Raw genomic sequence first — 11,152 nt, forward strand, 5'->3', positions numbered from 1 at the left:
CAAATATATAATTTTGACTTTTTTTTTAATGGAGAAAGGGGCCCATGAAAGTATAATGTGACCTTGGACATAGGCAAATTTTGTGTGGTTATGATATCGTGTAAATATGAGCAGTTGCACGAGCATATGCACACATCTCTGTGTCTATAAGCATGCAGGTGTAGTGGGAGCAGTTTCCACAAATCTGAAGGGGAGGAAGAAGCCATGGGGGTCCGAGCCGAGGCCAGGAAGGGCACAGGTGGTCCTGCGGGTTGCTCTCATCCAGAACACCAGCAGGTGTCAAGGTGGAGCCCTCGAGAAGAAAGGGGATTGGGGGTTTGTTGTTCCGGATGCTGCCAGCAGGGGGCGCGCGGAACCAGCTCTGTCTAGACTTCCGGCTAGCTGGCCCTGGAACCCCACATATTTGGGCACAGGGCGACCCTTGCGTGGCAAGAGGGGACTGTGGCTTTACTTCATAGAGGAGGCCCACAGCGGGGAGGGTGCTGGTCCGGGCCTACCGTGCGGTGGGACTGCTGGCGTTCCAGACCAGAGTCCTCCCACTGCCTGGGCTGACCCAGGGACCTCCACAGACACCTCTGACAACACCTGGGGGCTCCGCAGGCTGCCTTTCCCAAGCCAAACCCACCTCCAACTCCCCTTGCCTCTCCCTCAACTTCTGGGAAGCAGGTCTTCCCTGGCCAACCGCACTATAGCCTTGAGGTCTGTCCTAAGGGTAATGACAGTGGCCTTTTAATGACTTCATACTTTCTCTGTGCCCGGCAGCCTGCCAGCACCATACAGGTTCTATCACTTTAAAACCTACGAGAAAGGCTCCATCAAGAGGCCAAGTCACACACCCAAAGCCACAGTTAGCAAGTAGCAGAGGTGGAATTTAAACTCAGGACTCTGGGGCAGCCCTGTCGGGACCCCTCTCACTCTTGAGAGCTTTTTCTGTATCTTCACTTAATAAACCTCTATCGCTTTACTCACAAAAAAAAAAAATAAATAAACTCAGGACTCTGAGAGGCGCCTGGGTGGCTCAGTCAGTCCGGCATCTCCCTTCGGCTCAGGTCATGATCCCAGGGTCCTAGGATCCAGCCGAGCCCCATGTCAGGCTCCCTGCTCAGTGGGGAGTCTGCTTCTCACTCTTCTTCTCCCTCTGACCCTCCCCACCCCCTCCATGTTCTCTCTCTGTCTCAAATAAATAAAATAAAATCTTAAAAAAAAAAAAAGGAGCACAGACAAACGGATACTCAATGGCAGATACTCAATGGGAAATAAGGGATTTTGGTCCAGTCACTCACATTTTATGGATGGAGATACTGATGACCAGGGAGGGGAAATGACCAGCCCAGATTCCACCAGGACATGGTCACCTGAGTCACAGTCCTGGCATTTTTCTCATCCCAGCAGGCTGGCTCTTCCAATGGACATTATGCACCAGTCAGAGAGTAAGCTGCTACAGAAACTTTTGAGTGAGAGAATGAATGTCTATTGCTCCCACCAGACAGTGAGCTCGGTCACACGAGGACTCTCCTCTGTTCATCTTTTTATCATCACCACCTGGCTCAGGGCCTGCCACATAGTAGATGCATATCTTTTCATTGCTTCAGCAAATATTTCTTTTTCTTTTTATTTTTTTTTAAGATTTTATTTATTTTGAGAGAGAGAATGAGAGAGAGAGCACACGAGAGGGGGGAGTCTCAGAGGGAGAAGCAGATTCCCTGCTGAGCAGGGAGCCTGATGCGGGACTCGATCCTGGGACTCCAGGATCATGACCTGAGCCGAAGGCAGTCGCTTAACCAACTGAGCCTCCCAGGCGCCTCAGCAAATATTTATTAAACTTCTATTACATGCTATGCCTATGCCCTAGGCTACCAGGTATATAACAGTGAATAGGATACCTTCCTTTTCTTCAAGGAGTGCACAGTCTAATGAAGGAGACGAGTAATGAGGCCATTTTAATTTAGTATGAGCCTCAATATACAAACAATTCTTATAAATCAATAACAAAAGATCAACATCTCAACAGAAAAAAAAAATGTGGGCAAGAGATATAAATTCACAAAAAAAGAAAATAGTCAATAAACTTGAAAAGAGGCTGAACCTTACTCATAATTAACAAAATGCAAATTTAAAATGAAACACCATTCTCTGCCTCTCAGCTGTGTAGAGAATAAGAGATTGAGACTCACCAAATTTATACGACCATACACTAAGAGGTTATAATTCATGATCTGGGAAACACCAAGTTAGAACGTTCACTGGTGTAACTCTTGGAGGGCAACTTCACAATAACAACATACATTACTCTTTGACTTTAGAAATACTTCCTCTCTCTAGATATTTATCTTACAGGAATATTCACACATATACACAAAGAGGTATACCTCTGGATGATTAATGCAGCATGTGTGTGAGACCGAAAAACCTGGAGACAATCCAATGTCCATCAAGCCATCCAGGCACTCCCATATGTCTTTTTTAAAAAGTAATCTCCAGGGGCGCCTGGGTGGCTCAGTCAATTAAGTGTCTGCCTTTGGCTCAGGTCATGATCCCAGGGTCCTGGGATCGAGCCCCACGTCGGGCTCCCTGCTCAGTGGAGAGCTTGCTTCTCTCTCTCCCTCTGCCTGCCGTTCTGCCTACTTGTGCTCTCTCTCACTCTCTCTGTCAAATAAATAAAATCTTAAAAAAAAAAAAAAGATAAAAAATAAAAAGTAATCTCCACACCCAACATGTGGTTTGAACTCATGACCCTGAGATCAAGAGTCTCATGCTCCACTGACTGAGCCAGCCAGGTGTCCCTGGTCAACTGATTTTGACAAGGGTGCCAAAATGATTCAATGGAGGAAGAAATAGTCTTTTCAACAAATGTGCTAGGACAGCTGGGTAGCCATATACAAAAGAATGGAGTTGACCTCTATTTCACCCAATCCACAAAAATTGAAATAATCAATGACCTTGATCATATTTTTGATAATGTCCTTTGATGCACAAATTTTAATTTGTATGAAGTCCAAACATACCTTACAACCTGGCAATTTCACTCCTAGGGATATACTGAAAAGAAATGAAAATGCACGTGCACACAGAAACTCGTATACGGATGTTCATAGCAACGTTATTCATAATTGTCAAGAGGTGGGAATAATCTACATGTCCCTCAATGGGTGACTGAGTAAATTGTGGTTCCATACAATGGAATATCGTCCAGCCATTAAAAGGAACAAGGGAGGGGCACCTGGGTGGCTCAGTCGTTAAGCGTCTGCCTTTGGCTCAGGTCATGGTCCCAGGGTCCTGGGATCGAGCCCCGCATCGGGCTCCCTGCTCCGCGGGAAGCCTGCTTCTCCCTCTCCCACTCCCCCTGCTTGTGTTCCCTCTCTCGCTGTGTCTCTCTCTGTCAAATAAATAAAATCTTTTAAAAAATAAAAAATAAAAAAAAGGAACAAGGGATGTACCAATCCACGCTACAACTTGGTTGCACTTTGGAAACATTACACTGAGAGACAGAAGCCAGACACAGGGAGGTCACATAGTATATGGTTCCTTTCATGTGATACATCCAGAATAGGAAAATCCTTACAGTCAGAAGAGGTTAGTAGTCACCGGGAGACGGGAGGGAAAATGAGGAGTGATTATTTAATGGGCAAGGGTGTTTCTCTGTGGTAATGAGAAAGTTCTGAAACTAGAGGTGGGGGATGCACAATGTTGTGAACACCCTAAATGCCACCAACTTGTATGCTTTAGAACAGTTGACCGTATGTTATGTGAATTTCACCTCAATTTTTAAATTGTATGGTAATAAAAAAAAACAGCTGGTTGAAAAAGAATGTAACCCCAGGTTCCTTTTTTAAATTACAGGGCGACAGGTACGCATGTGATGGTGTGTACATACACACATACACACACAGGCAGTCCTCACTCCCCACTATAGTGCAGGACTGTAAAAACAAGCATGTAACCTAAAATCATTCAAAGGGAAGTTAATAATTAGTGGGAAAAATCTGATTGTTCTGTGATCTTTGAGAGTTGCTCTCAAACATCACAAACTCTCTAATGGTTTGCTATAAATGTACAGGGAAATGAAAAAATAGTAAAACTAAAAATAAACTTAGTATGTATTACATTACTAATGCTGTTTAAATTAGAAACATTAAGAATGAAAGTGTTTTGGGGCGCCTGGGTGGCTCAGTCGTTAAGCGTCTGCCTTTGGCTCAGGTCGTGATCTCAGGGTCCTGGGATCGAGTCCCGCATCGGGCTCCCTGCTTGGCGGGAAGCCTGCTTCTCCTTCTCCCACTCCCCCTGCCTGTGTTCCCTCTCTCGCTGTGTCTCTCTCTGTGTCTCTCTCTGCCAAATAAATAAAATCTTTAAAAAATAAAAAAAGAGATATCTGTACTCCCATGTTCATTGCAGCATTATTCACAATGGCCAAGATATGGAAACATCCTACATGTTCCTCAATGGATGGATGGATAAAGAAAATGTGGTCTGTGTACGTATACAATGGAATGTTATTCAGCCTTAAAAAAGAAGGAAAGCCTGCCATTTGCTACAACATGAATGAATCTGGAGGGTGTAATGCCCGGTGAAATAAGTATGTATTCACACAGAGACAAATACTGTGTGGTGTCGTTTATATTTGGGATCTAAAAAAAAAAAAGTCGAACTCCTAGAAACAGAGTAGAATGGTGGTTGCTGGGGCCACCCGGTGAGGGGAATGGGGAGAGGTTGATAAAAGGGTACAAACTTTGTTCTAAGATGAAGTTCTGAGGACCTAGCGTAGAGATAGTGACTATAGTTGATAATACTGTATTGTAGAATTTAAATTTGCTAGGAGAGGGCGCCTGAGTGGCTCAGTCTTTAAGCGTCTGCCTTCGGCTCAGGTCATGGTCCCAGGGTCCTGGGATGGAGCCCTGCATTAGGCTCCTTGCTCAGCGGGAAGCCTGCTTCTCCTTCTCCCACTCCCCCTGCTTGTGTTCCCTCTCTTGTTGTCTCTCTCTCCCTGTCAAATAAATAAATAAAATAAATAAAATCTTTAAAAAAAATAAATTTGCTAGGAGAGTAGATCTTAAACGTTCTCACACACAGAAGGTACTCTGTAAGGTGATGGGTATGTTAATTAACTTGATGGTGGGAGTCACTTCCCAATGTCTACATATATCAAATCATCACGTTGTGCACTTTACCTTAAAATTCTTTTTTTTAGAGAGGGAGGGGAGAGGCAGAGGGAGAGAGAATCTTAAGCAGCCTCCAGGCCCAGCGCAAACCCACCTCGGGGCTCGATCTCATGGCCCTGAGATCATGACCTGAGCTGAAACCAAGAGTTGGATGCTTCACCGACTGAGCCACCCAGGTGCCCCCTCAACACGTTGTAAACTGTAAATGTATGACAATTATAACTCAATAAATCTGGGGGGAAATTATCCAGAGTAGCGTGAACAGTGATTGCTTGCTTCCTTCTAGTCGCGTAACTTAGGATATGGAACGAGCATCTTTTCTCAGCATTGATGAGTTAACATGCTTCTTTCTGAGTATACATCAACTTCAAACCCTTCATCCCTTGTGCTTTCACTGTTGTGAAATATATCTGGGCGTTCCTTTGATGTGACCTCTTTGCTTGGCATCCCTTCCTCTGGGACACCTTCATCCATTTGGTTAGAACTACGTGCGTCATGTATGTTCGTCAATCTGCCTTCACTAAGTTTCTCTGGTTGTGTAGCTGGAGTTTCTGGAACAGCAAAGGACTGCTCTGTCCACATTCCCACAGCCAGTGCTTTCTTTCAACACTCCATTTACGTCCCATGCAAATTTCCCACTTTGTCTTATCGCTCTGTGCATTTCTTTGCAGCACTTTCGTCGTCGTTGGCCAATTCCCTCTTCTGATGATCCATTTTTGTAGCCTGTCGCATGGGTTTATCACTGGGAGGCAGGAAGCAACACAACTCCGAGCTTTGGTGTCTGTGTGTGAACTGAATGGCATGCACGGTGACCAATCCCTGACAGGCTTTGAAAGAAGTGATGTGATTAGTCACCGGATCGCAAAGCACATCTGCTATTTCCATAGCGATCTGTGGACTAAAGAGTAGCAAGGTTCGCACTTTGTGCAATTACTCATAGTTAACAGAACACCACAGCTGGAATTGCAACGGTGTTGTTGAGAGACTGGTGTTACTTAACTGAACCTTGGTGCCTGAAACTCATTCTGTAGTGCAAAGCAAGGACGGCTTGATTATGTATAAGGCTGTCTCTCCAGGGACACTGCTCAGTTATTAACAGTGGCTTTCTCTGGGATGGGGTTGGGGTCTTATAAACTTCAATACTTTTTTTTTTTGAGGCTGTCAGGTTCTGCAATCAGACAGACATTGGACTGAAGCCATTTACTAGTTTGTGACTTTAGGCAAATTATTAAAGTTTTCTTTTTTTTTTTTAAAGATTTTATTTTATTTATTTGAGAGAGAGATCGAGAAAAGACAGCAGGAGCTGGGGAAGGGGCAGAGAGAGAGGGGAAGCAGACTTCCCGCTGAGCGGGGAGCCTGCTGCAGGGCTCGATCCCAGGACCCTGGGATCATGACCTGAGCCGAAGGCAGACGCTTAACCGACTGAGCCACCTAGGCACCCCAAATTATTAAGGCTTTCTGAGAATCATCTCTGAATCGGAATAATGATTAGCACCTGCTTCATAGAGTTGTCATGAGAAGTCAATGAGAGGACACATGAAAATCACTTAGCGTGGTGCCCTGCAAAGAGTCAGTGTTCCACAGATATCATCATTGTTATTGCTATTCCTCCAATATTAGTCTGAGAAGTACCGCAGTGCGGGCAGCAAGGGGCTCTATCTCACAACCCTGAGATCATGACCTGAGCTGATATCAAGAGTTAACTGACTGAGCCAGGCAGGTGCCCCTTTTTTATTTTTAGGCTCCACGCCCAACGTAGGGCTTGAAATCATCACCCTGAGATCAAGAGTTGCACGTTCTACCACCTGAGCCAGCCAGGCACCCCTTGCTTGCTTTTGGATAGACGTCTAAGCCCCTGCCTGGCATGCCTCCCAGTCCTATCTCCCTAGCAGGGCCCAGTCCCAGCTCTGCCTCCTCTCTGCCTCTGTGTCCACCTGGGCCTTCCTCTGAACTCACAGGGCAACTATTATACATCTGGCTCCTGTGCTAAATTCCCTAATCTTTAAAACAACCTACTAGGAAGGCATTATCATCCCTATTTTGCTCAGAGGAGAACAAACAAAGCTCACTCAGCTGAGAGCCTGAGCCGGGATTCAAATCCTGGTTCGCCTATTTCCAATAGTCCATAGGCTTTCCCCAAACATCCCTTTTTCAGGAGGTGGGTGCAGCCGCCTTCATCAGCTCCCCTGCCTGCAGACCAGCAGCCCTTGGGGACCGGAGCCATGCCCCTTCCACCCCACATGGCAGCTTGCAAGGGCAGGCAAGAGAATCTTGGCTTTGCCAACTAGCCCCATGCCATCTAAGCCAAGTCTATGCCATATGGAGAGTTGGTTTGAATGTTTCTCAAAAGGGGCACACTTGGTATTTGGGGTGAGTCAGTTCTCTACTGAGCAGATCCATCTGGTGTCTGGAAGGATGCTTAGCATGCCCTGCACTCAAAATGTCAGGTGCCCCCAGTTACTGAGAAGACACGGACCATAGTGCCTCTCGAGAAGGGGTCCGGGGAGGGGAGGACCATGCCCAGGCAAGACCAGCTTGTTACATGAACAATCCCAGAAAATGAAAGCTTGGATGTGGATAGAATGGTCCCGAGCTCCACTCTGAACCAGCTACGGGACCTTGGTCGCGCCATGCTGCAAGCTCTCTAGGCTCAGCTTCCTCGTCTGTCCAAGGGGATAACAATAATGCAGTCATTCACAGAAAGCATTCAGCACAGGTCCTGGCCCACAGGAACCTGTCAATAAGAAGCTGTTAAAACGGGGCGCCTGGGTGGCTCAGTTGAGCGTCTGCCTTCGGCTCAGGCCATGATCTCAGGGTCCTGGGATCAGCCCTGTGTTGGGCTCTCTGCTCAGCGGGGAGTCTGCTTCTCCCTCTCCCTCTGCCTCTCCCCTCTGCTTATGCTTGTTCTCTCTCTCAAATAAATAAATAAAAGATCTTAAAAAAAAAAAAAGCTGTTAAGATTTAAGCCTATACAGGAAAGTCTCTTGCCAGATAATGAATCCTGATTTTTCTTTCTCTTTTTCCGTCTTCCTTTCTTTTTTCAGTCTAAAACCAGAGAGTCCCTATAAGACAAATGTTTTGTGAAAACTTGAGTCAATTGTTCTGCCCCAAGGGAGGCGACAACTTGTCTGGAGAGATCTAGTAAGCAAAGTGACTTACATCTAGTTTCCCTTGACTTTGGAATCGGCAAAGGAGAGAGAAATGACTTCTGGAGCCCAGACTGCAGGTATCTGGGTAAGAGGGGTGGTGGCTGGTGAGTGGAGACCCTGAGTGAGACACCTAGTAGGTAGCCCACTCCTTATTCCTCCTGGCACAGGATCCAGATCCAAAATTGAAATCTCACTCTTTAAGGCAGTTTTACACATGGGGGAAAATATATATACATTTATATACTTAATGCCTGGCAAGAACATTAAAGAGAGTTACATCTGTTTTACAGGAACTAAGGCTCAGGGCAGGGAAATGACTTACCCGAAGTCAAAGTCCCAGAAAAGCACAGAAGGGCCTCAGCAGCAAATCCAAAGCTTACACCATTGTCCAGGAATGAGGAAGTAGCATGAGCATTTGCTCATTTTTCCAAGGAGCTGGCAGCGCAATCTGGGAGTGGGATGTGGCCCCACGTCTGTTGGGACAGTACTGACAGTGATTCCTCTCTCACTGTAGCAGGAGTAACTTTGACTGGCTACAGAACTGGGGGAGGGAAGGGTCATGCCCAACTAACTAGATGTCCCAACACACTGGCAACCTGAGAACCCATGTGAGCGTAAACAGCTGGAAAGACAGGAACTACCAGTACTGACACCTGGATTCACAGGGGCAGAGTTCCTGCTTTAGCAGGTTGGCTGCCAATCTGGAGGGGGAAGGTATTCAGGGGTGGGGGTGGGGGTGTCCAGGAGGGAGGTGGGCGTGTCAGTTAAGAAGTTCCTCCTTGCTGTTAACTTTCCTCTGTTCCTTTGTCGCCCCCACCTGGATTATAAAATCCGGAAGTCCTACTCTTTGGAATTTGCACAGAAGTTAAGTGTGGCTGGAGGGTGGAAAGCCACAGATGTTGGCATGGGAAGGCATTCTCCAGGAGGAAGGAGTGATTCATGCAGATGCTAGACTGAACATTTCTAACCTGCGTGGTCTCTGATCATGTCAGTTACCTTCAGGTATGAGCACACCTCTGCATCGGTCTCCAGCGTCATCATTCCTCCTTCCAGGTATCCTACACGTTCTTCAGACACAGATTAAAAGTTACCTACTTTGAGAAGCCCTCTCCGACGCCACCCGGGCTGAGCCAGATGCTCCTGCCATTGTGCTCCCAAGGCCTGAGCTTCTGCCCACCACAGAGCTCATCAGAGATGCTAACCGCTGGATTGTCTGTCACCCTTACTAGACTTCAAGGACAGGAACTGTGTGTCTGTCCTGTTCTCTACCAGATCCTCAGCCTCTGGCAGCTCAACTAGGACTGGAGGTCTCCCAAAGCATTAGTGTGGATGATCCCTGGAGGTGGAGGGAGACCCAGGAGCCCAGCAATCTCTCTCAGGTAGTGGGGGAGTCAGGCCCTGCGGGGACCTCCTTTGGGCAACTACCTTAATTTCTCTGTGCTTCACTTACTGATCCGTAAAATGGGGCGTGTAAAGCCCAAAGTAGGACGGAGGGGGGCACCCATGGCCGTTGTGGTTGTGCTTGTTAGTTCCATAGGTGGGGACATGGAGGCTCAGGGAGGGATGTGCCAGGTTCACAGTCTCCAGGCTGGAAAGGGGCAAGCCTTGGACTCTAGTCTGGGCTCTTGCCTCTAGTGTTCCTCTCTTCATTCTACACATCACGTTGTCTCTGGTCTGTTCGACCTGTTCAGTCAGTAAACAGCCAATCAACAGTTAACTTGGATTAGCCTGTGTGCCAGACCCCATGCTGGGTGTCATGTGGTTGATAAAAAAAAAGCTTCTCAGTGGGAAGTGGGATAAGGAGACCCTGGCCATTAGTGTAAAACCCTCCAGGGCTCAAATTCCAGCTTCTCCCCTTCCTGGCCATGAGATATCACTAAAATCCCTAATCTCTGAGCCTTATTCCCTCCTCTAACGACAGGGGGAAATCAGACCTTCCAGCAGGAGGGCTGAACCCAGGCATTGGCTCAAGTCTCGACGGATCCGAGCCCTTATATCTTCATCATCTTATTTAAGAAATAAATTCTCCCCCCTTGCCCGGGTACCCAGGACTCCAGTTCTCCTGTCCGAGGCCACCACAGTTAACCACTTCTTGCGCACCTTACCAGACAGAGGTGCGCACACCCGCACACTCTCACACACGTTCTTTTCCACAAACTGTAGCGCCGATCAACGCGGCTCTTTTGCTCCTTCCTTTTTTTTTATCTAAGGTATCTTTGGAAGTCGTTCCATGTTAGTGCATATTGAACATTTTTCGTTTTAACGGCTGCACAGCATTCCATTGTACGGATTATTTCCTAACGTGGTTGCCGTTACTAGTGTCAGTGTGGGAACTGCGAGGACTCAGGCTCCACTGAGCGGTGTCCCGGTTCCAGCCCCGGCTCTGCCCATAAATGGCCAAGCTACCTTGGGCTTTTTCCTCCGCACAGATACCATCGCGGGGCACGGGGGTGCGGGGTGTGGGTGCAGAGAGGACAGCCTGACGGGTCCCAGCGTTGGAGTGCGGGTCAGCGTCAAGCGCGCGCAATTTATCCCCGCGGGCGGCTCCAGGCTGGGTTAAAATTTCGGCGCAGCCACTCAGCGTAAGAGCAGCATCAAACGCAGCGAATATTCTGGCACAAACGAGCTCGGAACCGGTTACCATGTCCTCCGGCCTCGACACCCGGCCTCGGGGCAGCAACGCGCAGGGACCAGCTACTCACCCCCGCCTCGGCTGCTTCACCGCTTCGTCCCCCAGCGCGCCCCGAAGGTTACAGCCGCCCCTGTCCCTTTAAGGGGGCCGAGCCCGGTCTCCGCTACTTCCGCCCCAAACCAACATGGCGCGACCTGGGAATTGAGGGTGTGAAG

The 11,152-nt window shown here is 47.7% G+C and overlaps 1 protein-coding gene across 5 annotated transcripts in view; it reads right to left on the minus strand.

Annotated features, from left to right (window-relative positions):
• The window catches only part of KYAT1 (kynurenine aminotransferase 1), a 32,408-nt gene extending 21,265 nt beyond the window's left edge, over positions 1–11,143 (minus strand). For 2 of the 5 annotated variants that reach the window (XM_078061878.1, XM_036069175.2), the window contains exons 1-3: positions 11,008–11,143; positions 9,302–9,363; positions 8,628–8,778 (exon numbers count right to left, since the gene is read on the minus strand). The gene's annotated coding sequence lies outside the window, so the exon portion shown is untranslated. The remainder of the gene's footprint in view (positions 1–8,627; positions 8,779–9,301; positions 9,364–11,007) is intronic. The other 3 variants (XM_078061875.1, XM_078061877.1, XM_078061876.1) reach the window with 3 other exon arrangements.
• Positions 11,144–11,152: the final 9 nt, after the last annotated feature.

This window comes from Halichoerus grypus, chromosome 14 (assembly GCF_964656455.1).
Source record: "Halichoerus grypus chromosome 14, mHalGry1.hap1.1, whole genome shotgun sequence".
Lineage (NCBI taxonomy): Eukaryota > Metazoa > Chordata > Mammalia > Carnivora > Phocidae > Halichoerus > Halichoerus grypus.